The 27283-nt window shown below is 40.8% G+C and overlaps 1 pseudogene; it reads left to right on the top strand.

Moving 5' to 3' along the window:
* The first annotated feature begins 6547 nt into the window (after window positions 1-6547).
* LOC115108927 (zinc finger protein 536-like) overlaps window positions 6548-27283 on the top strand; it is a 42099-nt pseudogene continuing 21363 nt past the window's right edge.

The following is a 27283-nucleotide window of genomic DNA, read 5'->3' as shown; positions in this document are numbered from 1 at the left end:
CGCATGGGGATGGAAACCCTTGACATTTCCACTTCACAAACAGCATTTACAGTTGACTGGGGCAGCTCTAGCAGGCCAGAAATGTTACTTGTTGGAAAGGTGGCATCCTATGACAGTGCCACGTTGAAAGTCACTGAGCTCTTCAGTAAGGCCAGTCTCTTTCCAATGTTTGACTATGGAGTTTGCGTGGCTGTGTGCTAGATTTTTACACACTTGTCGGAAACGAGTGTGGCTGAAATAGCCAAATCCACTCATTTGAAGGCTGATCCACATACTTTTGTATATTTAGTGTATCTTGAAAATGTAAAAACACAAGGACCAACAGTAGATCATCTCTCCTATGTACATTTCTTTTATGGCCATTTGTAAAAAAGACTAAATAAATTGTGCAGTCTGGTATGCTTAATATAAGGAATGTGAAATAATTTATAATTTTGATACTTAAGTATATTTAAATCCAAATGCTTGCTTTACTTTAACTAAAGTAGTATTTTACTGGGTGACTTTTAATTGAGTCATTTTCTAATAAGGTACTGTATCTGTACTTTTACTCAAGTATGACAATTGGGTACTTTTCCCACCACTGAACAAGTCAGCGACATTGGGGAGTTTTCGAGCATGAACTGCTCGTTTCAGGTCCTGCCATAACATCTCAATCAGGCTGAAGTCTGGACTTTGACTAGGCCATTCCAAAACGTGTTGCTTTTCAGCCATTCTGATGTCTTGATTGTGTGTTTTGGATCATTGTCTTGCTGCATGACCCAGTTGTGCATAGACTTCAGCTCACGGATGGATGGCCTGAAATTTTCCATTCGAATGATCTGATACAGAGCCGAATTCATGGTTCCTTCAATGATGACAAGTCGTTTAGGTCCTGAGGCAGCAAAGCATCCCCCAACCATCACACTACCACCACCATACTTCACTGTTGTTTTGAGGTTCTTACTGTGGAATGCAGTGTTTGGTTTTCGCAGACATAACTGGGCCCATGTTGTCCAAAAAGTTAGTTTTGACTCATCTGCCCATAGAACATTCTTCCAGGAATCTTGACGATCATCCAGGTGCTTTTTGGCAAACTCTATAGTCGACTATTTGGACGACATGGGTCCGGTTATGTCTGTCGCAAACACTGCATTCCACAGTAAGAACGTCATACCGGCGGTCAAGAATGTTGGTGGTAGTGTGATGGTGAAATTACTTTTTCACACAGGGGCAATTGGTGTTGCATAATTTTTAAAAATTCAACAAGAATCAACATTTCATGTTTTTGGTTCACTCCGGTTTTCTTTATCTAATATTAGGTTTTGGTTGAAGATCTGATAACATTCAGTGTACATTTTTTTCTGCAGAAATAGATCAAATCAGAAGGTATATACTTTTCACGGCAGTGTATCACTTTCTGCTTGCTAAGTGGTGAGAGTGCAGGGTTTGAAAAGCAGCTTTTAAACTGAACTGGTCCTGAGGTGATCCTCTCACCACCAGGATTAGGGCTGCAATATGAAAACCCAATCCAGGTAGCATGAGACAAATTAGTTAGACACAGATCATTGGACCATGTACTTAACAGTTCAAATAGATCTAAGGAACATGTTCATCTGAAACATAACAGTGAGATCTACATTGCAGGGCTTAAACAGGATTTAAGAGTTAGGTTATTTAGGATCTCCTTGCAGAGACAAGCAGGTATTGTTGACCAGACAGTTGCTCAGAAAAGAGGCTCATGCTCCCAGCTACAAATGGGGCATTAAACTGTTCCTTGCTGTACACCTGGACCGGTTTCATGGGCCCAGATAAAGCCTACTACTCCTGTTTTTCAAACCATGTTCCATAGAGAATCACTGCTTGGTCTATGAAACATCCCCTGAAGTGTTACATTAATCTGTGTCTATATAATGTAAGTACATGTTCTTGCATCTATTTAATATTTCAGCAATCTGGGGTCATATAGTAAATTTGAATGAAAGTCAGACCTCTGTAAATGGTGTCAAAGTGCACCAGCGGCTAACATCAGCACAGTACTTTGAGGCTATACATTTCATCTAAGTAGAATGCACGAGTATGTGTGCACAATAGGGGCTTTTTTTGTGTGTGGTTATTGTATAGATAAATTCCATCTCTCTCTTAGAAAATAATCCACTGGGAAGGTCATTGGGATGGCAGGAGTGTGATGGATGTTAGAAGCACCCAATTAAGCTTTCTGAAAAGAAGCCTATGAGCGCTCTAAGCACTGACTGTAAAAACAGCTGAATCACAAGTCAGAGGTAACCTGCATTATTCATTATGTTTTACAAAGGGTCAGAGTGGCTAAAATCCTCATTATAAATATTTTGAGAAGACGATCGGAGGTCACAGGGCTACTTTTTCGATGTTGACACAGTCCATGGGTTTAAGGAGCAAGGCTCAATCAAACATTTTACACACACACACACACAGAGAGATAGAAAGAGGAGAGAGAGAGATCTGGAAAGATTAAGATGATAAGGAGGTGGGCCATGGCAAAGTCATACCAAACCCCATCTTGTGTCTGTCACAAACAAGTGGATGCCGAAAATTAACTCTGCCAGGCCTACTAAATGTGACGTTTTTTACGGTGCCAAAATTCACAACAATTAAGGTGCATGGTGACTAGGCCTAATTTAAAATAACCCACTAAAATGTGACGTTTTTACAGAGCAAAAAATTACTGAATGTCATGTGCATCCTGATGACTAATTTAAGTGAAACGGGTAGTTGATCATCTTGGAGTGTAAATAACCTATGCATAATTTACGCAGTGCTTGTCAACTACCAGATGGGGGAGTCCACGCCATCTCGAAGTGGTCATATCCCCTCCTTCTCACGGACATTAAACTATAAGCTCATATGCTTCCATACTTCATTTCGAAAGCATGCATGTTTAATAGTTGAAGGATGTTGACGGAGGTCTGATTTTATTATTACCCTTTAGCGCAGGATCACGGAAAAGTCAGATACACAGGCCATCACTTGTCACTGACTGAACTCAAGCTGTCACTTCGAGTCCAATACGCGCTGGAGTCTTTTACATGCGCTGATCTAAATGCTCAGGTAAGGATTTTTAAAAAACAATATTCAGTCAAACGTATTTATCATCTCCAGCAACTCTAACTTTCAGCTTATTCGAATGCCTTTTTCTCAGAATTACATGGTTTCTCAGAATAGATTTGTGTGCGTGAATGCATGAGCGCCTAATGGTGAGGTTGGCTGCCCCTGGTAATGCCGAAGTCAGTAGGCTATTAAGTGAAGGGAACTTGGGAAATATAGTCAAAAAGTAAGTATAGGTGGGGTAGTCATATAGTGTAGGATAGTGTATGTATTTCAATGCTTGAATTGACCCCAAATTCATTCATAAGTCATGTCGAATTGACAAAACAGGATTGTGTATGATGGTGGAATAGCAGGTCTTGTGTACTGTGCCTTCAGAAATGATTCACACCCCTGTTTCTTCCACATTTTGTTGAGTTACAGCCTGAATTTAAAATGTATTAAATTTAGATTTTGTGTCACTGATCTACACACAACACCCCATAATATCAATTTGGATTTTGTTTGTAGATTTGTTTTTTATTAATAAAAAATTAAAAGATGAAATGTTTTGAGTGATTAAGTATTCAACCCCTTTTTTATGGCAAGACTCAGGAGTAAAAATGTGCTTAACAAATTAGATAAGTTGCATGAACTCATTCTGTGTTCAATAATAGTGTATAACATGGTTTTTGAATTACTACCCCATCTCTGTACCCCACACATACAATTACTGTAAGGTCCCTCAATTGAGTAGTGAATTTCAAGCACAGATTCAACCACAAAGACCAGAGAGGTTCTCCAATGCCTTGCAAAGAAGGGAAACGATCATGGTGAAGTTATTAATTAGGCTTTGGATGGTTTATCAATACACCCAGTTACTGCAAAGATACAGGCATCCTTCCTAACTCAAGTGCCGTAGAGGAAGGAAACTGCTCAATGATTTCCCCATGAGACTAATGGGGATTTTAAAACGGTTACAGAGTTTAATGGTTGTGATATGAGAAAACTGAGAATGGATCAACAACATTGTAGTTACTCCGCAATTATAACCTAAATGACAAAGTGAAAAGAAGGAAGCCTGTACAGAATACAAATATTCCAAAACATGCAACCTGTTTTCAACAAGTCACTTAAGTAATACTGCAAAAAAAAAACTTTTTGTCCTGAATTACAAAGCGTTATGCTTGGGGAAAATCCAACACATCACTGGGTACCACTTTTCATATTTTCAAGCATGGTGGTGGCTGCATCATGTTATGGGTATGCTAGTCATCGGCAAGGACAAGGGAGTTTTTTGGGATAAAAATAAATGGAATACAGCTAAGCACAGGTAAAATCTTCTTTCCAACAGACACTGAGAGACAAATTCACCCTTCAGCAAGACAATAACCTGAAACACAAGGCCAAATATACACGGGAATTGCTTACCAAGATGACATTGAATGTTCCTGAGTGGCCTAGTTACAGTTTTGACCGAAATCGTCTGGAAAATCTATAGCAAGACTTGAAAATGGCTTTTAGCAATGATCAACAACCAACTTGACAGAACTCAAGTAATTTTTAAAAGAATACTGGGTAAATATTGTACAATCGAGGTGTGCAAAGTTCTTAGAGACTTACGTCAAAAGACTCAAAGCTGTAATTGCTTCCTTAGGTGATTCTAACATGTATTGACTCATGGGGGTGAATACTTATCTAATTAATATATATTAGTGTTGTATTTTTCATACATTTAAAAAAAAAAAGTTAGAAGGTTCTTCCACTTTGACATTACAGAGTATATTTTGTGGATAGTTGAAAAGAAATGACAATGAAATCCATTTTAATACTACTTTGTCAAGATGTGTGAACAATGTTCCCTCTAAACTCCTCCCCCGGGACTGTTGCACAGAATAAATACTAGCCTGCGCAGAGAAGCACGAGAATGAACTTCACTAAACTTTCTAGTTTCCCTCTACTGTTGGAATTGCCAATATTAGCCACTTTCAATGAAACATACCTAAACAAAGTGAACTATGCAAGACTTAGTATACAAAACTAACTATGCAAGAGATTTTCTTGTAGGCAAATTGCATCGGAGTACGATTCTATTGCATTGACAGGCATGACAGGCAGGCAGACAGACAGGCAGGCAGCCTGTACTCTACAGACCGGTGCAGCATAACCAATCAGAGCTGCAGTATCCCTATATGCAAAAATACCATTGCCATATATGGATCTGTGCTGTTCACTTTGAACTAGACTGTATATACAGCATGAGTGGTCGTGAGTAGATGTGCTTGTTTTGAGATCAAAGAGAGTACTGCATGTAGCCACCTGTGCACATTTGTTCATAACCTTTGCTAGTTAGTGAGTTATTAACCCAGTTATAGCTCATTTCTAGTCTGCAATGGGGGTGTGGTTGCTTCCCACAAGAGCATATACATTTCTAGACATCTATGAAAACCAAGTCAGGTAAATAACTTTTTTCTGTCTTAAAGGGGCAGTGTTCTATTTTGAGATGGTCTTGATTAAGCGAAGTAGCCAATAGGCAGAGGGTAGCACAATTTGTCTGATTCTCTGTAGTAATGGTATGGGAATAATAATGATCTTTATTTTGTAGTAGTTTCTTGCATCAAACAACACATTTTCAGTCTCCTTGTCTGATGGACAAGTGGATAAACAGGTTAATGTCAAGCCTTGCATATTTTTTTCCAAAAGTCTCACGGAATGTAGGCCTACATTGAACACCACACTGTAGCTGCTACTTTAGGCTGAATGACAAAACAGCTATTTTCATGTTAAAATATTTTGGGATGCATTTTCTGCATTGTTTTTGATGGTAGGCACTCTGACAGGCCTACATCATTATCCAATAGCCACAGCAGCCTACTTGACAACTGTTATAACTAACTTAGAAGTTGCACAGAATTTTAACAAGGTTCAAGTTTGCGCTCAGCAGACCTGACATTTGCTCAGTGCCAACATTTTCTTTTTAGGGAACATTGGCTGGGAATACTTTTTAAAGGACTGTATGTCAAAATATACCGTGTGTGGCTGATCGTTGATTCCTAATTAGACTCTCGGGTTAATTCTTCTTTTCTTTCTCTCTTTTCAATGAAAAGGACAATGTGTTGTGGTGTAATGACAGTCCACTGTGATCTTCTCATCATAGATAATCTGTTGCAGTCTACACTCGTTTTAATGCAACACATATCAAGTCATCCACCGTGGTAATTGGGTTGAGGTCTGTTGGACGTACAGATGTTTTATTATTGTCAGACTTCTCCTTATGTATAATAATGTGTGTCATGTGAATGGTGATGCACAGAGGTTGTGAGTGGGTGCAGTGAATGCTTTGATAATAGAGAATCTCTAGTCTAATATCTATCACTGTCACCTAGATAGAGAGGTGCTGTTGAAATACCCCTTAGCCCTTACCTACACTCCCCCCTCTCATCTGCAAATGCTTGCCTTTGAAGCCATGATGCCCCATCTGTCATATGTGAGCTAAGAGTCCATAATGCTCTGTTCCTCTCCAATGCAGAGTTCTCCTCTCACAGGCTCCAAGGGGACAGGAGGAGGAGCAGGTGGGTTGCAGCCAGTACGATCAATCAGCATTAAATATTCAGCCTTGGAATTTACACATAATTTAACCGCAACCCTCTTTATTAGAAAAGCAAAAATGGAAGCTAGTTGATAAATGTGTTTGTTGTTGATGAGAGAATAAGCAAGCTGTGAAATGCAAGGCATGTCTTGATTTGAAAATGTCTCAGAATGTTACCTGTTTATTATGATGAAATTGTAGCCTGGGTACCAGAGTTTGGCATGGCAATTCCATGAGAAGTTGGCAAGAAAGGAGAACAGACTGACACCATGGCTAATGGAGTTGTGCTTATGTTAGAATAGCCTTTCTATCATAATGCATAATACAACACAGAAGTTTTTTAATTTTTAAATTTTTAATTTGACAAAATATGAGTAAATATGAGTAAAGCAAGAAGGAAAAAATCAGAGTGAGGTTGACTGAAGTTGAAATCAACGTCAAGTCAGGTGCTAGTATCTTATCCTCTTTACTATATTACAAGTGATGTTAGAGTGCAGTACATGGCAAAGATATGCTTAGCAACTTTCTCCCTTGATGGAATCACTTGTTTAAACACCAAGCACATGATTTGAATATCTGTAATCCAAGCTCAGATGAACAGGCCAAATGAATCTCTTGCCACCACGTCAGGTTTTCTCACAAAAGGTCAAAGCTGTTTGCCGTTCGGCTTAAAACACTTTGATAAAAGTGTGAAGCCAAAGTTTTTTGAGGTGTTCGTCTGGATGCTCTGGTCCTCGGCAGTACACTGGTCAATCTGGTATCCAGTCAGAGAAGGATAAACAAGTTCAAAAACCTTCTCAACCCTCCAAACGGTTACTTTTATCTTAGTGAAGTTTCATTTTAATACCTGGCTTATGATTAACAACACTCTTTCAGCATATTGCCTGAAGAAATTGCCAAAGCTCCATGGCCTTAAGTCTGTGAACTATGAGGCAATGGAATGAAAAGCACAGCTCCCTCATACAAGAACACTAAACAGTGAATAATTAATAACCTTGCTCCCAATTCCAGGAAAACAATAGTGTTGTATAGGAAAAGGTGCACTCATTTAACAGAAAAAAATGATCCTGCCAGCTTGAACAAATTGTGGAATGTACAAGATTCCTTTGTTGTTGCGTTTGTTCTTCTCCTTTTCTCTTTACGAACAGCCATAGCTTTACATTTCAGAAATGAAAGTGTTGATGTGTGTGTGTGTTTGCGCGTGCGTGCGTGTGTGCATGTGCATACATGTGTGCGTGCCTGCGTGCAGGTGTGTGTGTGCGCACTTATTAGATTAATTAGAAATCCATTGAATAACCCACTTTTACCTGATGGCTGCAAGGAGGGACGTTGAGTGGGGAAGTGGTGCAAATATGCAGAAAGCTATTTGGACAGGCGTCCTCTTGGCTGTCAGCTTCGATTAAGAGGCGAGGTGTCATCTCTGTAACACAGCTGAGTGCAGATGGCAGTGAGGAAAAGATGGCTCACTGATTTAAACAATGATTAATGAACAGAGATGGAAAACAAATTGCATTGGACTATTGGAAGCAGGGAATTGTTTTTATGGAAATGTTAATTGTGTCTGCCAGGCCGTTACTGGGCGAGGGGGAGGAGTGGCTGGGTGAGGGCAACAACAGATCCACGGGGATCTGATATGAAGTCTACTACCCTCCCTGCACTGATTATCAGTGTTCCTCACTCAGTATGCACTGTCAATACCACAAAACTGGCTACAATACTTCCAACTAGATATTGTCGAAAACCAAACAAGGTATTATATGATGAATCCCATGAAGAATAAGTTAGGGTCAATAATAATGGCAGTATAAATGACATCACTGTGACAAAACATCATCTTGACGTTGTTAATATAAGCTTTCCTTATGTACTGCTTATGAATGGTTTATTTATGGGTTATGCATGTGTTATGAAGTCTTTATGTAGCTAGGTATTCAACTGATGTGCTACTGAGTACTGTCTTTACAGTACTGCTCCACTCAGCATTAGCTCTAATAATAAGTGGTTATAAAGGATGACAGAAAGCGTTCTGTTCTATTTGTAATTATTGCAGGCGGTGCAGCTGCAGTACTTAGGGAGATGATGATAATTATTTTGCCAATTTTTTGTGTGGGTGATTATTTAAGAGCATCATCCACTCATCAGAGTAATCAGGGTAGAGTGATTAGTGAAAATCCAACAGCTGCCTCATTAAACTATTGGCTTTATTGGCGACACATAGTGACAGATCTAGCTGCCTCATAGGACCGGGAGAGAAAAACTTCACCTTATGAACTCAAAGGTGACAGGTAGTTTAGACTGGAGATTATGTCCATGGGACCAAAGATGCACAAAAATAAATCCTCTGCATAAAATGAGCCTCACTATTTTTCAATGTACTAAGGTTGACCGAAGACTAAGGGTCATTGTCACAGTGAACTGAAGGCATAGAAAAGTTGATGAAATCTGGAATGTGCTGGTTACATCTCTACTTAACCACAGTGCAATGTGTTTATACTCCACAGTGAATGTGGAGCTTCATAGCTAAATGTGCCGACCACAATCCCTAAAACAACACCAAATGATGTCCTTGGAAAATCAGTGATCGCAGATATTTACCTACCTGTGTATTCAGATTTTATTGTGATCTTTCTAACGCAGAAATGATCACAATAAAGTGAAATGGAAACTTGTAGTATTGTGTACATGTAGTAATGTAATGCAGCAGGAGGGTACATGTAGTAATGTAATGCAGCAGGAGGGTACATGTAGTAATGTAATGCAGCAGGAGGGTACATGAGGTAATGTAATGCAGCAGGAGGGTACATGTAGTAATGTAATGCAGCAGGAGGGTACATGAGGTAATGTAATGCAGCAGGAGGGTACATGTAGTAATGTAATGCAGCAGGAGGGTACATGTAGTAATGTAATGCAGCAGGAGGGTACATGTAGTAATGTAATGCAGCAGGAGGGTACATGTAGTAATGTAATGCAGCAGGAGGGTACATGTAGTAATGTAATGCAGCAGGAGGGTACATGTAGTAATGTCATGCAGCAGGAGGGTACATGTAGTAATGTAATGCAGCAGGAGGGTACATGTAGTAATGTAATGCAGCAGGAGGGTACATGTAGTAATGTAATGCAGCAGGAGGGTACATGTAGTAATGTAATGCAGCAGGAGGGTACATGTAGTAATGTTTGCTACAATAAAGGCTAATTCTCTGAGCCCAGATGTTCCCTGAGCACAAGCAGCACAACACAAGAGATCCTACTGGGTTGATGAGCTCAATCAGTGAAATGATGAAAAGATGATTTGGTCCCTGTAATTACAGTATGTAAACTACTTAGCCAGGATTGCAAAGGAAGTCATTTTTCTAATTAAGACTGCTACCCATTGTCTAATGGTTGATGTTTTTTTTCTTCTAGGAAAGAGAGAGAGAGCAAGGCAGAGAGAGACCATATGAGTCCTTATGATGGGTCTGTGTGCTGTACTGTTTGGAAAGAAAGAGCATCATCGAACAAACAGAGCAAGATGGCTGCCAAATGAAGGTTCTATTGAATTACCAGCACACTTAATGTGCCGTGGATTAGCTCCTTTGTTTGTCAGTTTTCTGTCCATGCCATAGCCTTAATGAGATAAGTGGCATTACCGTAGGCCTGCTGTGATTTTGTGATGACTCGGTTAATTACTTTTGCTCTAGTGCTTCTGAGTGTCGCTGCGTAAACTGGAAATGAAGAGTTTCATTCCAAAACGCTACATATCCATTTTTCAGAAATGTTGGTAAATTAGCTTTTATTGTTTAAAGAAATTAGGAAAGAGATTGGTGGGTTTTTTCACTATCTAAGCATGGCATGTGGTTCAATGACAGACCTGTATTTGTTTAAAATATATCACTTGATGGTTTCATTTCAGAAAAACAAATAATCATGTTTATTTTTGCAAAATGCTATATATCTGCCTCATTCTCAGAGAAATACACCACATTACCCAAAGTATGTGGACTCGTCGAACAACTCATTCTGAAATCATGGAGTCCACCCCTTTGCTGCTATAACAGCCTCCACTCTTCTGGGAAGGCTTTCCACTTGATGTTGGAACTTTGCTGCAGGGACTTGCTTCCATTCAGCCATAAGAGCATTAGTGAGGTCGGGCACTGATGTTGGGCGATTAGGCCTGGCTCGCAGTCGGCGTTCCAATTCATCCCAAAGGTGTTCAATGAGGCTGAGGTCAGGGCTCTGTACAGGCCAGTCAAGTTCTTCCACACAGATCTCGACAAACCATTGTCATGTTGAAACAGGAAAGGGCCTTCCCCAAACTGTTGCCTCTGTTGGAAGCACAGAATCATCTAGAATGTCATTGTATGCTGTAGCGTTAAGAACGAAGGGAATTAGCCCGAACCATGAAAAACAGCCACAGTCCATTATTCCTCCTCCACCAAACTTTACAGTTACCACAATGCATTCGGGCAGGTAGCGTTCTCCAGGCATCCGTCAAACCCAGATTCGTCTGTCGGACTACCAGATAGTGAAGTGTGATTCCTCACTCCAGAGAACGCATTTCCACTGCTCCAGAGTCCAATGGCGGCGAGCTTTACACTACTACAGGCGACGCTTGGCATTGCGCATGGTGATCTTAGGTTTGGGTGCGGCTGCTTGGCCATGGAAACCCATTTCATGAAGCTCCCGATTAACAATTATTGTGCTGACGTTGCTTCCAGAGGCAGTTTGGAACTCGGTAGTGAGTGTTACAACCAAGGACAGACAATTTTTATGCACTCTGCGCTTCAGCACTCAGCGGTCCTGTTCTGTGAACCTTTGTGGCCTACCACTTCATGGCTGAGCCATTGTTGCTCCTAGACGTTTCCACTTCACAATACTAGCACTTACATTTGGCAGCTCTAGCAGGGCAGAAATATGACAAATTGACTTGTTGGAATGGTGGCATCTTATGATGGTGCCATGTTGAAAGTCACTGAGCTCTTCAGTTGCCATTATACTGCCAGTGTTTGTCTATGGAGATTGCATGGCTGTGTGCTCGATTTTCTACACCTGTCAGCAACATGTGTGGCTGAATTTGTTTTCCCCACAAATTTTAATATATGGTGTTTATATAGTGTGGGTAGTCCTGCTAGGTTTTACACCTACAAAAGTTGCATAATAACAAATGTCTTTATAAATAACTGTGCAAATGATACATTTATCAATATTTAATGTTTGGAAAAAAATATTCAATACAGTAATATGAGATCTGTACGTAAAACATTTACATTTTAAATGTTAGTCATTGATCAGATGCTCTTATCCAGAGTGACTTACAGTAAGTGCTTTCATCTTTAGATAGCTAGGTGAGACAATCACATATCACAGTCACATATATAGGATAAGAACATACATAGCGTTTTGCAAAAAAACTATTTTCATACACATCTAAAATCTATTAATTAAAAATCGGAGAACAATTATAGTTTACACACATATAAGCAATCATTTCTGATGAAAAGGCACAAATGTGAAAAAAATAGGTGGATATAGTATTTCGTAAATATAGTCTTCAAATATACGTTTCCTTCTTGGGGAAAGGGGATATGCATTCAACTGAAATGTGTCTTCCACATTTAACCCAACCCCTCTGAATCAGAGAGGTGGGGGGGGGGGGGGGGGGGGGGGGCTGCCATAATCGACATCCATGTCTTCAGTGGGTTAACTGCCTTACTCAGGGGCAGAACAACAGATTTTTACATTGTCAGCTCAGGGATTCAATCCAGCAACCTTTTGGTTACTGGCCCAACGCTCTAACCACTAGGCTACCTGCCGCCCGGGTCTTATGGTGCTCTGTAGTATGTATCACAACAGATGACAAATCACTGCCAAGTAAGACATAATTATAGTAAATCAGAACGTTTAAAGTATAACATAAGGTACTGACTCAGGGCCGTGCACGGATCTTTCAGGGAGCAGGAACTCAGAAGGAAAAAAGGGCACCCAGCGTCATGTTGGTGAACATGAAGGATTTGGCCGTGTTCTGGAGCTATGCTATTCTGAGCTGTGTTAGAGATGGTTGGAGAGTGCTGTTCCCCTGCAGAGTCTAACCATCTGAAGAGTCTAACCATCGGAAGAGGACCACCCCATGCAGATACACACTGATCCACTGCTCAGGTGAAAGACATCCCCTCCCTGTCTGTCTCAGTGTTAACACTTCCTGTAATTTGAGCCAGAGCTTTGTTTTTGTCCAGAATGAACAGTTGGTCTGTGCAAACAAGGGCAACTGTTTACATGTTAGTGATTTGATATCACTGTGTGTTTGTCACTGTGTGTGTGTGTGTTTCCTGATGGTGCTGTTTACACATGCCTTATGTGTGCATACATTGAGTAAAAGCCATGTTAAACAGGCCTTTGTGAACGTACTGTATGTGTACCTCAAATTACACAGTGTGAAGACAGATCACCATGATCCTTGTCTCATTGTCTTGCATTGTTGTGAATGAAGGCATTTCCCTTTGCCTCCTTTGTTTGACATATCGTTTACTAGAATAGGCTGTCTAATTTGGATATTTCCCAAAAGACTGGTGAAGATACTGCATGCACAACAAGCGTATACGAGTCTTCTCTATTACTCACGTGCTCTTTCTGTGCGCTGTAGTGGTGCAGTAATGAATGGGACTGGTTAGGCCATTTTGTCTCAGTCAGGGTTTTTGGGGGCCTACAGTGAAGCTCCTATAGGGTTTCATTAATCCCCCTGTCAGAAGAGCTGTGAGTATCTTCTGTCTCGGGCTAGGCCATGGTGGTCAGCTGTAGGCCTATCCTCTGCTTTAGTAAAAGGTCTTTATCCACAGTTTGACAATCCACAGGCTGGGTGGGGTGGATAGGCACAATGGATAAGCAGGGTGCCTACACATACTTAGATTTTTCAAATGTCGATTTTTATACATGAGCTACTTTTTTTGCAATGAGTAATTCTTATGAGTCCTTTGTATCTCCATAGAAGTTTTAAATCAGACGTTTATGTGAAAAGTTTGACAACATGTCTTCTTTCATGGTCATGATGACACAAGGCTAAGCCAAAGAGTCTGGGTTATTCAGTCCAAGTGGGCCAACTATTGTGACTGCTGTTTATGTTCCTCTTTGTTCATGTAAAAAAAAGTGTAGGTCACAACATTACTTTGGTACTATGTTGTTATAGGACTTGGCTTAGGTTGCTGTTTGTTGTCAATTGAAAGCAATTGCAGGCTAGGCCAACATGGTATTCTTTTTCCACAGTTGAAAAGGTGCAACATTGCATCATAAACCATACCCCTACTTGAAATTAGAACATGCAATTGGTTTTACATTTGTCCAATGAGAATCTGTCCAATGCTTTAGAACAGTAAGTCGCTCTGGATAAGAGCGTCTGCTAAATTACTTAAATGTAAATGTAAATGTAACAGTGGTCCCCAAACCTTTTATAGTCCCGTACACCTTCAAACATTCAACCTCCAGCTGCGTACCCCCTCTAGCACCAGGGTCAGCGCACTCTCAAATTTTGTTTTTTGCCATCATTGTAAGCCTGCCACACACACACACTATACGATAAATTTATTAAAAATAAGAATGAGTGTGAGTTTTTGTCACAACCAGGCCCGTGGGAAGTGACAAAGAGCTCTTATAGGACCAGGGCACAAATAATAATATAATAATAATCAGTAATTTTGCTCTTTATTTAACCATCTTACATATAAAACCTTATTTGTTCATCAAAAATTGTGAATAACTCACCACATGTTAATGAGAAGGGTGTGCTTGAAAGGATGTACAAAAGGATGTACTCTGCAATGTTGGGTTGCATTGGAGAGAGTCTCAGTCTTAAATCATTTTCCACACAGTCTGTGCCTGTATTTAGTTTTCATGCTAGTGAGGGCTGAGAATCCACTCTCACATAGATACGTGGTTGCAAAGGGCATCAGTGTCTTAACAGTGCAATTTGCCAAGGCAGGATACTCTGAGCAGCCCAATCCAGAAATCTGGCAGTGGCTTCTGATTAAATTAAATTTTCACAGAACTGCTTGTTGCAATTTCGATGAGTTTCTCTTGTTCAGATATCAGTACGATGACTGGAGGCAGGGCATGAAAGGGATAACGAATCAATTTGTTTGTGTCATCCGGTTTGGGAAAGTACCCGCGTAATTGCGCACCCAACTCACTCAGGTGCTTCGCTATATCACATTTGACAATTGTCCGTCAGATTGAATTAATTTGCACACAAAAAAAATCATACAATGATGGAAAGACCTGTGTGTTGTTCTTGTTAATGCAGACAGAGAACAGCTCCAACTTCTTAATCAATTTTGTTCCGCACATTGAATATAGTTGCGGAGAGTCCCTGTAATCCTAGATTCAGATCATTCAGGTGAGAAAAAACATCACCCAGATAGGCCAGTCGTGTGAGAAACTCGTCATCATGCAAGCGATCAGACAACTGAAAATGATGGTCAGTAAAGAAAACTTTAAGCCCGTCTTTCAATAAATAAAACATGTCAATACTTTTCCCCTTGATAACCAGCGCACTTCTGTATGTTGTAAAATCGTTACATGGTCGCTGCCCATGTCATTGCATAGTGCAGAAAATACACGAGAGTTCAGGGGGCTTGCTTTAACAAAGTTAACCATTTTCACTGTAGTGACCAAAATGTCTTTCAAGCTGTCAGGCATTCCTTTGGCAGCAAGAGCCTCTCGGTGGATGCTGCAGTGTACCCAAGTGGCGTCGGGAGCAACTGCTTGCACGCGCATTACCACTCCACTATGTCTCCCTCTCATGGCTTTTGCGCCATCAGTACAGATACCAACATGAGTAGCAGCTATGTTTGGCTACATACAGACGCTAGTGGAGAGTAACGGTTAATGTGATTGAATGTTCACTAGGTTACCTGTATTTGACATTGTGTTGTTATTTCGCTGAACACTAGATGGTTTAATTTGATTTTTGGCAGTAAAACAAGGCTACTCAGGCAGGAGAAAAAACCTCACCCAAATGTATAGCCCCGTTGGAAAATATAAATGGACTGTTTGAAAATGTGAAAAACATTTTTTAAATATATTTTTTAATGTGAATCACATTTTTATTAGGGGTACCCCCGACAGCATTGCGCATACCCTGTGCGTACCCTGTACCCCAGTTTAGGAATACCTGCTCTAGAAGTGTCATTGGTCTATATTAGCAGTTAGTCAATGAGCATACCTAACAATGGATATAAAAAAAATGCATAACATTAGCATATATACTGAACAAAAATATCAATGAGACATGCAACAATTTAAAAGATTTGACTAAGTTACAGTTAGGACCTAATCTATGGATTTCACATGACTGGGAATACAGATATGCATCTGTTGGTCACAGATACCTTAAAAAAAAACAAAGTAGAGGCGTGGACCAGAAAACCAGTCAATATCTGGTGTGGACACCATTTGCATCATGCAGCGCGTCACATCTCCTTCGCATAGAGCTGATCAGGCTGTTGATTGTTGGCTGTGGAATGCTGTGCCACTCCTCTTCAATGGCTGTGTGAAATTGCTGGATATTGACAGGAACTGGAACACGCCATCCCAAACATGTTCAATGGGTGACATGTCTGGTGAGTATGCAGGCCATGGAAGAACTGGGGCATTTTCAGCTTCCAGGAATTGTGTACAGATCTTTGTGACATCGGCCCGTACATAATCATGCCTAAACATGAGGTGATGGCAGTGGATTAGTGGCATGACAATGGGCCTCAGGATCTCGTCACAGTATCTCTGGGCATTCAAATTGCCATAGATAAAATGTAATTGTGTTCGTTGACCGTAGCTTATGCCTGCCCATACCATAACCCCACTGCCATCATGGGGCATTCTGTTCACAACGTTGACTTCAGCAAACCGCTCGCCCACACAACGCCATACACGTGGTCTGCGGTTGTGAGGCCGGTGGGACGTACAGTACTGTCAAATTCTCTAAAACAACATTGGAGGTGGCTTATGGTAGATAAATTAACATTCAATTCTCTGACAACAGATCTGGTGGGCATTCCTGCAGTCAGCATGCCAATTGCACGCAACCTCAAAACTTCAGACATCTGTGGCATTATGCTGTGTGACAAAACTGCACATTTTAGAGTGGCCTTTTATTGTCCACAGCACAAGGTGTACCTGTGTAATGATCATGTTGTTTAATCAGCTTCTTGATATGCCACACCTGTCAGGTGAATGGTTTATGTTGGCAAAGGAGACATGCTCACTAACAGGGATTAAAAAAAATGTGTGCACAAAATTTGAGAGAAATACGCTTTTTTTGTGTGCGTATGAAACCTTTCTGGGATCTTATATTTCAGCTCATGAAAAATGGGACCAAAACTTTACTTGTTGCGTTTATATTTTTGTTCAGTGTATATGCACAGCCACATCTTGGGAGCCCAATCACATCACACAATGCTTAATACCAATCACCCTCTCTCGCAATCTCCCCCTGAAAGAATTCACTCTGACAGATAGCACCTGACAGGTCTGCCTATTCACTTCGCCAGCAACCCTGTCTCCCTCCACCACCACATTATTCAGCCTGTCATATTAACTAGTACCTGATCATGGTTCTAAGCCTTGTGATTACACACCTAGATGATCAGGACAGCGCTTCTACAAACATGAGGTGGATGTCTTTCAATGTTTCTCTCACACCTGTCAAATGTGTTTAGCTTCAGGAAGATTAGGTTGTATTTTATGGCCTGTATCAAGGATCAGGTCCTCCCTGTCCATATAATATTTTTCATCATTATCTAAAAGGCAAAACTGATACTATACTTTGTATTGTAGATTACTGATATATAGATTAGACATGGGACCAAAGTACTGTTTGCACTTTAGCTAGTAGGCTAGCTCATTATCTGTGTGTAACAATATAATGTAAATCAGGGATAGTCAGCTAGATTCAGCCACAGGCTGATTTTAGGTTGTAGCGGATGGTCAGTGGGACGGAACATAATTATAATATTTTGTACACTGAACTTTGACCACAACTAAACCCAATAAGAGATTATATTTGAAAATAACAATAATTTCGTACCTTGATTACATTGATCACATATGTCCATTTTTTTATTCTTGGGAATGCTTAGGAACAGATTCCTGAGATATTATAATTTTTTTGCTGAATTTCTGTTGATCACCAGCAGAGGGCGACCATTTTGAATCCATTTTCACATTCACTCTGTTGGTAATGCTGACAAATTGGATCATACCTCTAAAAGTAGCAGAGATCCCACTCTGGAACTTTGATACATTATTTTCAAGAATATATACTGTATAAAAAAATGCCAAATCAAAAATAGTATATTTTCTATATTCATGTTTTTATTTTAAAATGTTATTGAAATCATAATACTACTCATATTACAGAGAAAGCAGTAAAGCTTCATATGACACCATTGTTTTCTTTGTAGAACCAACAGTGCATTCAGAATGTATTCAGACTTTTTCCACATTATGTTACGTTACTGCCATATTCTAAAAAGGATTACATTGTTTTTTCCCCTCATCAATCTACACACAATACCCCATAATGACAAAGCAAAAACAATTTTTTTGACATTTTTGCAAATGTATTACAAATATAAAAATGAAATATCACATTTACATAAGTATTCAGACCCTTCACTCAGTGCTTTGTTGAGACACCTTTGGCAGTGATTACAGCCTCGAGTCTTCTTGGGTTTGCCAGTAGCATATCACCCTGCATACCACTGCTGGCTTTCTTCTGAAGCTAAGCAGGGTTGGTCCTGGTCAGTTCCTGGATGGGAGACCAGATGCTGCTGGAAGTGGTGTTAGAGGGCCAGTAGGAGGCACTCTTCCCTCTGGTCTAAAAAAATATCCCAATGCCCCAGGGCAGTGATTGGGGACACTTCCCTGTGTAGGGTGCTGTCTTTCGGATGGGATGTTAAACGGGTGTCCTGACTCTCTGAGGTCATTAAAGATCCCATGGCACTTATCGTAAGAGTAGGGGTGTTAAACCCGTGGTCCTGGCTAAATTCCCAATCTGGCCCTCAAACTGTCACCTCCCCAGTTTACAATTGGCTCCTTCATCCCCCTCCTCTCCCCTGTAACTATTCCCCAGGTCGTTGCTGCAAATGAGAATGTGTTCTCAGTCAACTTACCTGGTAAAATAATTGATAAATAAATAATGACACTAAGCTTGGCACACCTGTATTTGGGAAGTGTCTCCCATTCTCATCTGCAGATCCTCTCAAGCTCTGTCATGTTGGATGGGGAGTGTTGCTGCACAGGTATTTTCAGGTCTCTCCAGAGATGTTCAATCTGGTTCAAGTCCGGGCTCTGGCTGGGTCACTCAAGGACATTCAGAGACTTGTCCCGAAGCCACTTCTGTGTTGTCTTGGATGTGTGCATAGGGTCGTTGAACAATTCGGAAGGCGAGGGCTCTGGAGCAGGTTTTCATCAAGGATCTCTTTGCTCCGTTCATCTTTCCCTCAATCCTGACTAGTCTCCCAGTCCCTGCCACTGAAAAACATCCCCACAGCATGATGCTACCACCACCATACTTCACCGTAGGGATGGTGCCAGGTTTCCTCCAGACATGACGCTTGGCATTCAGGCCAAATAGTTCATTCTTGGTTTCATCAGACCAGAGAAACTTTATCTCATGGCACAAGAGTCCTTTAGGTGCCTTTTGGCAAGCTCCAAGCGGGTTGTCATGTGCCTTTTACGGAGGAGTGGCTTCCGTCTTGCAACTCTACCATAAAAGTCTGATTGGTGGAGTGCTGCAGAGATGGTTGTCCTTCTGGAAGGTTCTCCCATCTCCACAGAGGAACTCTGGAGCTCTGTCAGAGTGACCATCGGTTTCTCGGTTACCTCCCTGACCAAGGCCTTTCTCCCCTGATTGCTTAGTTTAGCCTGGTGGCCAGCTCTAGGAAGAGTCTTAGTGGTTCCAAACGTCTTCATTTTAAGAATGATGGAGGCCACTGTGTTGTTGGGGACCTTCAATGATGCAGAAATGTTTTCCCCAGATCTGTGCCTCGACATAATCTTGTCTCAGAGCTCTATGGACAATTCCTTCGACCTCATTGCTTGTTTTTCTCTCTGACATGCACTGTCAACTGTGGGGCCTTATATATACAGGTGTGTGCCTTTCCAAATCATGTCCAATCAATTGAATTTACCACAGGTGGATAAAGTTGTAGAAAGATCTCAAGGATGATCAATGGAAACAGGATGCACCTGAGCTCAATTTCGAGTCTCATTGCAAAGGGCCTGAATACTTATGTAAATAAAGTATTTCTGTTTTATTTTTATTTTTAATACATTTGCAAATATTTAAAAAAAACTGTTTCACTTTGTGGGTTATTATGAGTAGGTTGATGAGCAAAACATTTATTTGATCCATTTTAGAATAAGGCTGTAACGTGACAAAATGTGGAAAAGGTCAAAGGGTCTGAATACTTTCCGGATGCACTGTACATTTGAAACACTATTGAGTCTTAAAGGAAGCCTGGGTAATGCCAAAATCTCATATGCCATTTATTTCTCAATGATTATTTTAGATACAAATCTCAAATATACTGTATGCCACGTGACTGTGGCCAAGACTCATGTATGGCCTTGTGTCAATTGAGAACAGTTTACTAAATCAGTGGTTCTCAATTCTCTTCTTAGGGATCCCCAGCTGTTCAGAGCTAGCACAACTGATTCAACTTGTCAATTAGCACAACAATAACTCCTAAGGAATTTTAACAGTAAAATATGGCTTACCAGAATAACCCTGTATTGTTCTTCAAAAGGATCGAAAAATTACTTTTGAGATTGATAAAAAGTTCTTTAGTTAACCATACTCCATAAAGGTTCTATAAATAACCAATAAAAATGGTTCTATATAGCACCTAAAACAGTTGTATAGCATAGCAGAACAAGGTTTTGCAGCTACACTACCGGTCAAAAGTTTTAGAACACCTTATCATTCAAGGTTTAAAAAAATATTTTTTACTATTTTCTACATTATAGAATAATAGTGAAGACATCAAAACTATGAAATAACACATATGAAATCATGTAGTAACCAAAAAAGTGTTAAACAAATAAAAATATATTTCATATCCACCCTTTGCCTTGATGACAGCTTTGCACACTCTTGGCATTCTCTCAACCAGCTTCACCTGGAATGCTTTTCCAACAGTCTTGAAGGAGTTCCGACATATGCTGAGCAGTTGTTGGCTGCTTTTCCTTCACTCCACGGTCAGACTCATCCCAAAACATCTTGGTTGAGGTCTGGGGATTATGGAGGCCAGGTCATCTGATGCAGCACTCTCCTTCTTGATCAAATAGCCCTTACACAGTCCGGAGGTGTTTTGGGTCATTGTCCTGTTGAAAAACAAGTGATAGTCCCACTAAGGCCAGACCAAATGGGATGACGTATCGCTGCAGAATGCTGTGGTAGCCATGCTGGTTAAGTGTGCCTTGAATTCTAAATAAATCACAGACAGTGTCACCAGCAAAGTATCCCCATACCATAACACCTCCTCCATGCTTTACGGTGGGAAATACGCATGTGGAGATCATCCGTTCACCCACACCGCACCTCGCAGAGACACAGCTGTTGGAACCAAAAATCTCCAATTTGGACTGCAGACCAAAATACAGATTTCCACCGGTCTAATGTCCTTTGCTCATGTTTCTTGGCCCAAGCAAGTCTCTTATTATTATTTGTGTCCTTCAGTAGTGGTTTCTTTGCAGCAATTTGACCATGAAGGCCTGATTCAAGCAGTGTCCTCTAAACAGCTGATGTTGAGATGTGTCTGTTACTTGAACTCTGTGAAGCATTTATTTGGGCTGCAATTTCTGAGGCTGGTAACTCAAATGAACTTATCCTCTGCAGCAGAGGTAACTCTGGGTTTTTCATTCCCGTGGCGGTCCTCATGAGAGCCAGTATCAGAAAAGGGTTCTTAATAGCACCAGACAGGTTCTATTCAGAACCTTTTGAGCATCAAATCAAATCAAATGTTTATTGGTCGCGTACAAATGGTTAGCAGATGTTATTGCGAGAGTAGCGAAATGCTTGTGCTTCTAGTTCCGACAGTGCAGCAATATCTAACAAGTAATCTAACAATTCCACAACAACTACCTGATACGCACAAATCTAAGTAAAGGAATGGAATAATAATATATCCATATAAATATGTTGGTAAATGAATGCACTTAAAATGTATGCACTCACTACTGTAAGTCTCTCTGGATAAGAGCGTCTGCTAAATGACTCAAATGTCAAATGTAATGGTTCTTTATAAAACCTTAAGAAAAAGTTTTTTTATAAACAATACAAAACATACACATACAAACAACAGCATACAAACACAAACATGAACAACATCACCCTGCCCAGCCCCAGACCCACCTGCTCATACCCCCATCTCCAGCATCACTCTCTGCCACATGGCCTCAAACTGCACCATTTTGTTACTCTCCATAGCCCACACACTGTCAACATTTAGATAATAAAGCATTTGACCTTTCCATTGTGTTAACGACAGAGGATTGGTTGATTTCCAATTTTTAAGTATACGTTTTTCAAGATGATTGACAAGAAAAGTATTGGCCAACCCATCGGGTATCTCACTGCACCCTCATATGCCATGTCTTGAAATATGCTCATAGGCGGGTTAAAAGTACATTTACATTGTAATACTTCTGACAGCCAACATTCTAACTCCACCCATAACGTTTGGACTTTACAGCATTCCCAGAAGGTATGGATTATTGAGTCATTGTTCATTTTACACTTAAGACATGACTCAGCCATTTTGCTGTAGGTTTTATATTTAGAAAAATCTATACATTAGTTCATAGTGGATTATACGTACATTATATGCCTTTAGATTTTCATGTGGACCAACGTATCTGTGAATTCTAAAAGGCTATCCAAGGATTGTTCCATAGCGTTGGTATGTAGGGAGTGATATTGATTCTTCCATGTTGTTCTAATGTTCTTAATTATGAAGTTGTTAATGTTCTTTGCTCCATCCTTTGAAAACAGACACGTGAAAAGATTGCACCTCTTCATTATGTAGAATGCACCTCTTCATTATGTACCTATTGTTCCTCTTTACTGCATTTAACTATACATCGCAAGTAAAAGCCTTGGGTGGTGAGTTAATACAATTTCAAGTCTGGAAGGTTAAAACCACCCTCAGACTTAGGAATATGTAAAACGCTCCTTTTTATTCTATGAGTTTTATTAGCAATATAAAGTTTGTTATGACCGAGTATACTTTTTTAAAGAATATGTTCGGTGGGGTAATTGGTATTACTGAGAATAACTATAAAAACTTTGGGAGCCATGCCATTCTTTCAATATTGGTCAGGTATATCAGGAGATCATCTGCAAATACGTTTAGTTTATATTCATGTTTACCAATACTAATACCTGTCTAATTCTTTCTGCAAGCAGTTCAATTGACAGTGCAAACAGGAGGGGGAAAGAGGACATCCCTGTCTTGTGCCTCTTTCTAAATCAATTTCATCAGATAATGTATTATTTGTGTATATCTTTGCTTTAGGACATTTATATAATATTTTTATTACATGTAATTATTTCAGCTGGAAAGTTGAAAACTTCCAAAGTTGTGAATAGAAAATGCCATTTAAGATGGTCGAAAGTCTGATCAACCTATATCTTGTTTTTTGCGTATTGTATTAAACTAAAACATGTTCTTGTATTTGTTTGTAAGTGTCTATTTTTAATAAACCCTGTTTGATTGATATGTATCAAGAGTGATAAGACTTTTGCTATTCTATTGCTTATGAGCTTTGTCATTATTTTATTGTCACAATATATTAAACTTATGGGTCTGTAATCAGCAGGGGACTCTCCAGATTTTCCTGATTTTAATATAACTGAAATAACTGTTTGATACATGGAACTAAGAAGCACTGAATTGAGTGAGGTGTTTTGTCATTTGTGTTAGTAGGGGAGCTACTTTGTCCCAAAATGTTAAATATTATTCTATGGGAAAGCCGTTCATTCCTGGTGCTTCTCTCCGTATGAATGTTTTAACAGTGTCTAATATTTATTTTTGGGTCATCTCTGTTTTTATTGAACATTTTGTCTGCTGATAATTGATTAAAGGTTGTTGAGTCTAGGAAGGCTGTAGGATCAGTCTGTCTGTTGTTTAATTCAGATTTATATCGATTGTAATTATATATATTATTAAATTATATAATACCAAAAAGGTATCTGCTATGGTTACAAGCCAAAGAACTCTTATATAGAACTTTTTGTTTTTAGTATTTATGTAACCTATGCCATCGTAGCACGTTTTGAACTTGCCTCTTTGTTTGTTAGTACATAGGGATGGAGAGGAAATGGGTCGGTGGAGAAGAGGAGAAGAGGTTATGTTTCATTGTATTTTGGCTTTTGGTTGTACAACAATTTGAAATATTTGTGAAATATCTGGTAGGATTTGTAGGACGTGATTTGATACGTTGTTTGGTGCTGTGTTGTTTATGCTTGCTAAGTATTGTAGCTACCTACGGTCAGTTTAAAATGAGACCAAGAGAAAGATTTCCATCTCACATCATAGTATTGGTATACTGTAAATGGAGAGGAAGACTTTGTTGTTAGGCGTAATCAGCTTTTTAGCATCCTACAACAATAAGGTGAGACCACAAATATACTAAAGACAGGAATAAGAAACACACAGTATTTTTTATCTATTTCAGGTGCGTCATCTCCTAGCTGAAATGATCAAAGCATGTTAACAACATACATACTTAATTTGTCAGATATGTTTAAAGGCCCGATGCAGCCATTTTTGTATCAATATTACAACTTTTCATTGTAACAATGAAGTACCTTACTGTAAAAGTTTTCCAAAAAACTCAAATAGTTTTTAGATTTTTTTTTTCTCAAGCAATAATTTTTCTAGGACTGTCTGGGAGTGGTCTGACTGGGGAGGGGAACACTGAAAACTAGCTGTTATTGACAGAGTTTTTGAACTCTCTTTGTTATTGGTCTTTTATCCAATTTATCGACTGGTGATGTCAACAGGCAAGCCAAAACTCCCGCCCATGCAAACCTTCTGATTACAAAGAACTGTGTAGATTGTACTTTCAACCAGCAAGTATGAGGAAATAACACTGACCAACTTTTTTTTCACACTTTTAGAGTGTTAGTTTTCAGATGTTTTACAATATGAAACAAAACACAGAAAAAAATGTGTTTTTTAATGCACTGGGCCTTTAACTAGAACATTTCCACCAAATCTTCACTAGAATACTTTATAATTTTCACTGAGTTTTCTGTAAATGTAGTATGTAATATGAGGGCTCTATTGTACTTATTGCTCACGTTCATGCCTTATGTGTCTTTTCTATTATTTTCTCTTTTTAGGTGGAAGTTTCTATTATGTGCCTAGGTGTGTCCAACTCCCATCTCTGAGGAAAAGGTATCAAAGGTCGCTATACCATCAACCACAAGCAGAAGCTTCTGAAGGACTCTGGGACATCCAATCTCTGACCTCCATACTGTAACAGTCCACAGATCCCTGAGTAGATAAAGCCGCCACGCCATTGGACGAGGACAGTCACACTAAAGGAGCCAGATGGCACTGCTAGCCAATCAGCTGATGGATTCAGCCAGGGTTGTGAGTGGCATAAATGGAAGGGTGGAAATCTTCCCACAGTTCCTGAGGGTACAGAACCAGGGTCACATGACCCAGGTCAATAGCACCCAGGAAGACACGCGCAAGAACAGGAAGTACCCATGCCAACTGTGTGGTAAGCGCTTCCGCTTTAACAGCATCCTGTCGCTGCACATGCGCACGCACACAGGCGAGAAGCCCTTTAAATGCCCTTACTGTGACCATCGGGCAGCACAGAAGGGCAACCTCAAGATCCACCTGCGCACTCACAAGCAGGGCAACCTTGGGAAAGGCCGTGGCCGGATCAGAGAAGAGAACAGACTGCTCCATGAGCTGGAGGAGAGGGCCATCCTGAGGGACAGGCACATTAGGGATGGTCTAGGTGGTCTGCCCCAGCCACCACGACCCCACATAGCCCAGCCCCAGCAACCCAAGCCTGCCTCTACCACCACCCAGCTCCCCTTGACCTTCACAAGTTCTGGCCTTGTAGAGACTCTATCACTGCATTCCACTTCCCCCAAGATGACCACCACAGGCCAGGAGGATCACACCCAGGCCCAGCCTTCTGCAGGCTTCCGTTGCTCCTTCTGCAAGGGCAAGTTCAGGAAGCAGCAGGAGCTAGAGCGCCACATCCGGATCCTCCACAAGCCCTACAAGTGCACCCTGTGTGAGTTCGCCACCTCCCATGAGGAGGAGCTCATCAGCCATGTGGAGACGACCCACATCGCCTCCGAGTCGGCCCAGACTCAGAGGCCCGCGCTGGGCAGCGGTCGGGGCGTGAAGCACCCTGGTGGGGAGTTCCCCTGCGAGGTGTGCGGTCAGACCTTCAGTCAGGCCTGGTTCCTCAAGGGACACATGCGTAAGCACAAGGACTCGTTCGAGCACTGCTGCCAGATCTGCAGCCGGCGATTCAAAGAACCCTGGTTCCTCAAGAACCACATGAAGGTCCACCTCAACAAGCTGGCTGCTAAGAACAAGCAGCTCCCTGCTGACCAGGGGGTATCTGTCAGCATGACTAGTGTAGCCCAGGATGCCCACTACATCCACCTCTACTCCCAGTACATCTCAAGCCTCAACAGCAGGTTCCTCTCCGCTGAGAGAGCGGGTCATTCAGAGTTCCAGCAGATCTTCGCCACAACTGGCATTGGGATGAAGGTGAAAGAGATGCTGGGTAGGATGCTGGCACCAGGACATGATTCAATGACTGAGGGGGAGAATAATCGCTCTTTGTTGGGCTTGAATAATCTGGTGCCTCCTCTGACTGCCAGCAGCGTGGAGTATCAACTACAGGCTTCTGCCAACAAGGGAGACAACCTCAATAGCTACCCAGGCTGGCAGGTCATGGCACCAGGACCGGCTGTAGATGAGGGAGACCTATACACAGCTAAAGAACAGCAGCGGGCCTTCCTGGCTAAGCGGAGGGTGTCATTAGATGAGCGACAAGCGTCTGTGAGCGAACCAGAGAACCAGGCTATTAGCAGGCCTAGCAGCCCAGGACTGAGCCATGTCTTGCAGGGGAGCCTCATAGGACCATGCTTCTCTCAGACTGGCAGTACCCAGGATGACAGCAGCCTCCCCTCCTCCCCAGTCTCAGGTACAAAACCGTCTTTCCTTACTTAGTGGTTGCAGATGGTTTAAGACATTGTTGTTTCTGTTTTTCTAAATGATTTGTTATAGGTCTATTTATGCATTCTGTATTCTATGGTCAATATTTTACAGTAACTGACATATCCTCAGTTCCAGGGTCAAGGTCAAATAGATGACCAGCATATGGTGACTTCAAAGGGCACACTTATATGGAGAGGATGTTTGAGAACTTCCATAAATCGGCCATATGTTCCAAATGTACACCATTTGCTATCCCTCCCATCATGCATAGACTAGAATGGAACACAACTGCACTGTTCCATTAGGAGATAAAACAATGCCTTTGGCTAAAATTCACTAATCTATTCAGGTGAACTGGTCTTGAAGCACAGGGTCAGTACAGCAGCATATCCATACAAAAAAATATAATCAGTAATAATCA

The sequence above is a fragment of the Oncorhynchus nerka genome, linkage group LG25, assembly GCF_034236695.1.
Source record: "Oncorhynchus nerka isolate Pitt River linkage group LG25, Oner_Uvic_2.0, whole genome shotgun sequence".
In the NCBI taxonomy this organism is placed as follows: domain Eukaryota; kingdom Metazoa; phylum Chordata; class Actinopteri; order Salmoniformes; family Salmonidae; genus Oncorhynchus; species Oncorhynchus nerka.
The sequence above is the reverse complement of the archived record's forward strand: the minus strand, read 5'-3'. Positions and strand labels throughout refer to the sequence as shown.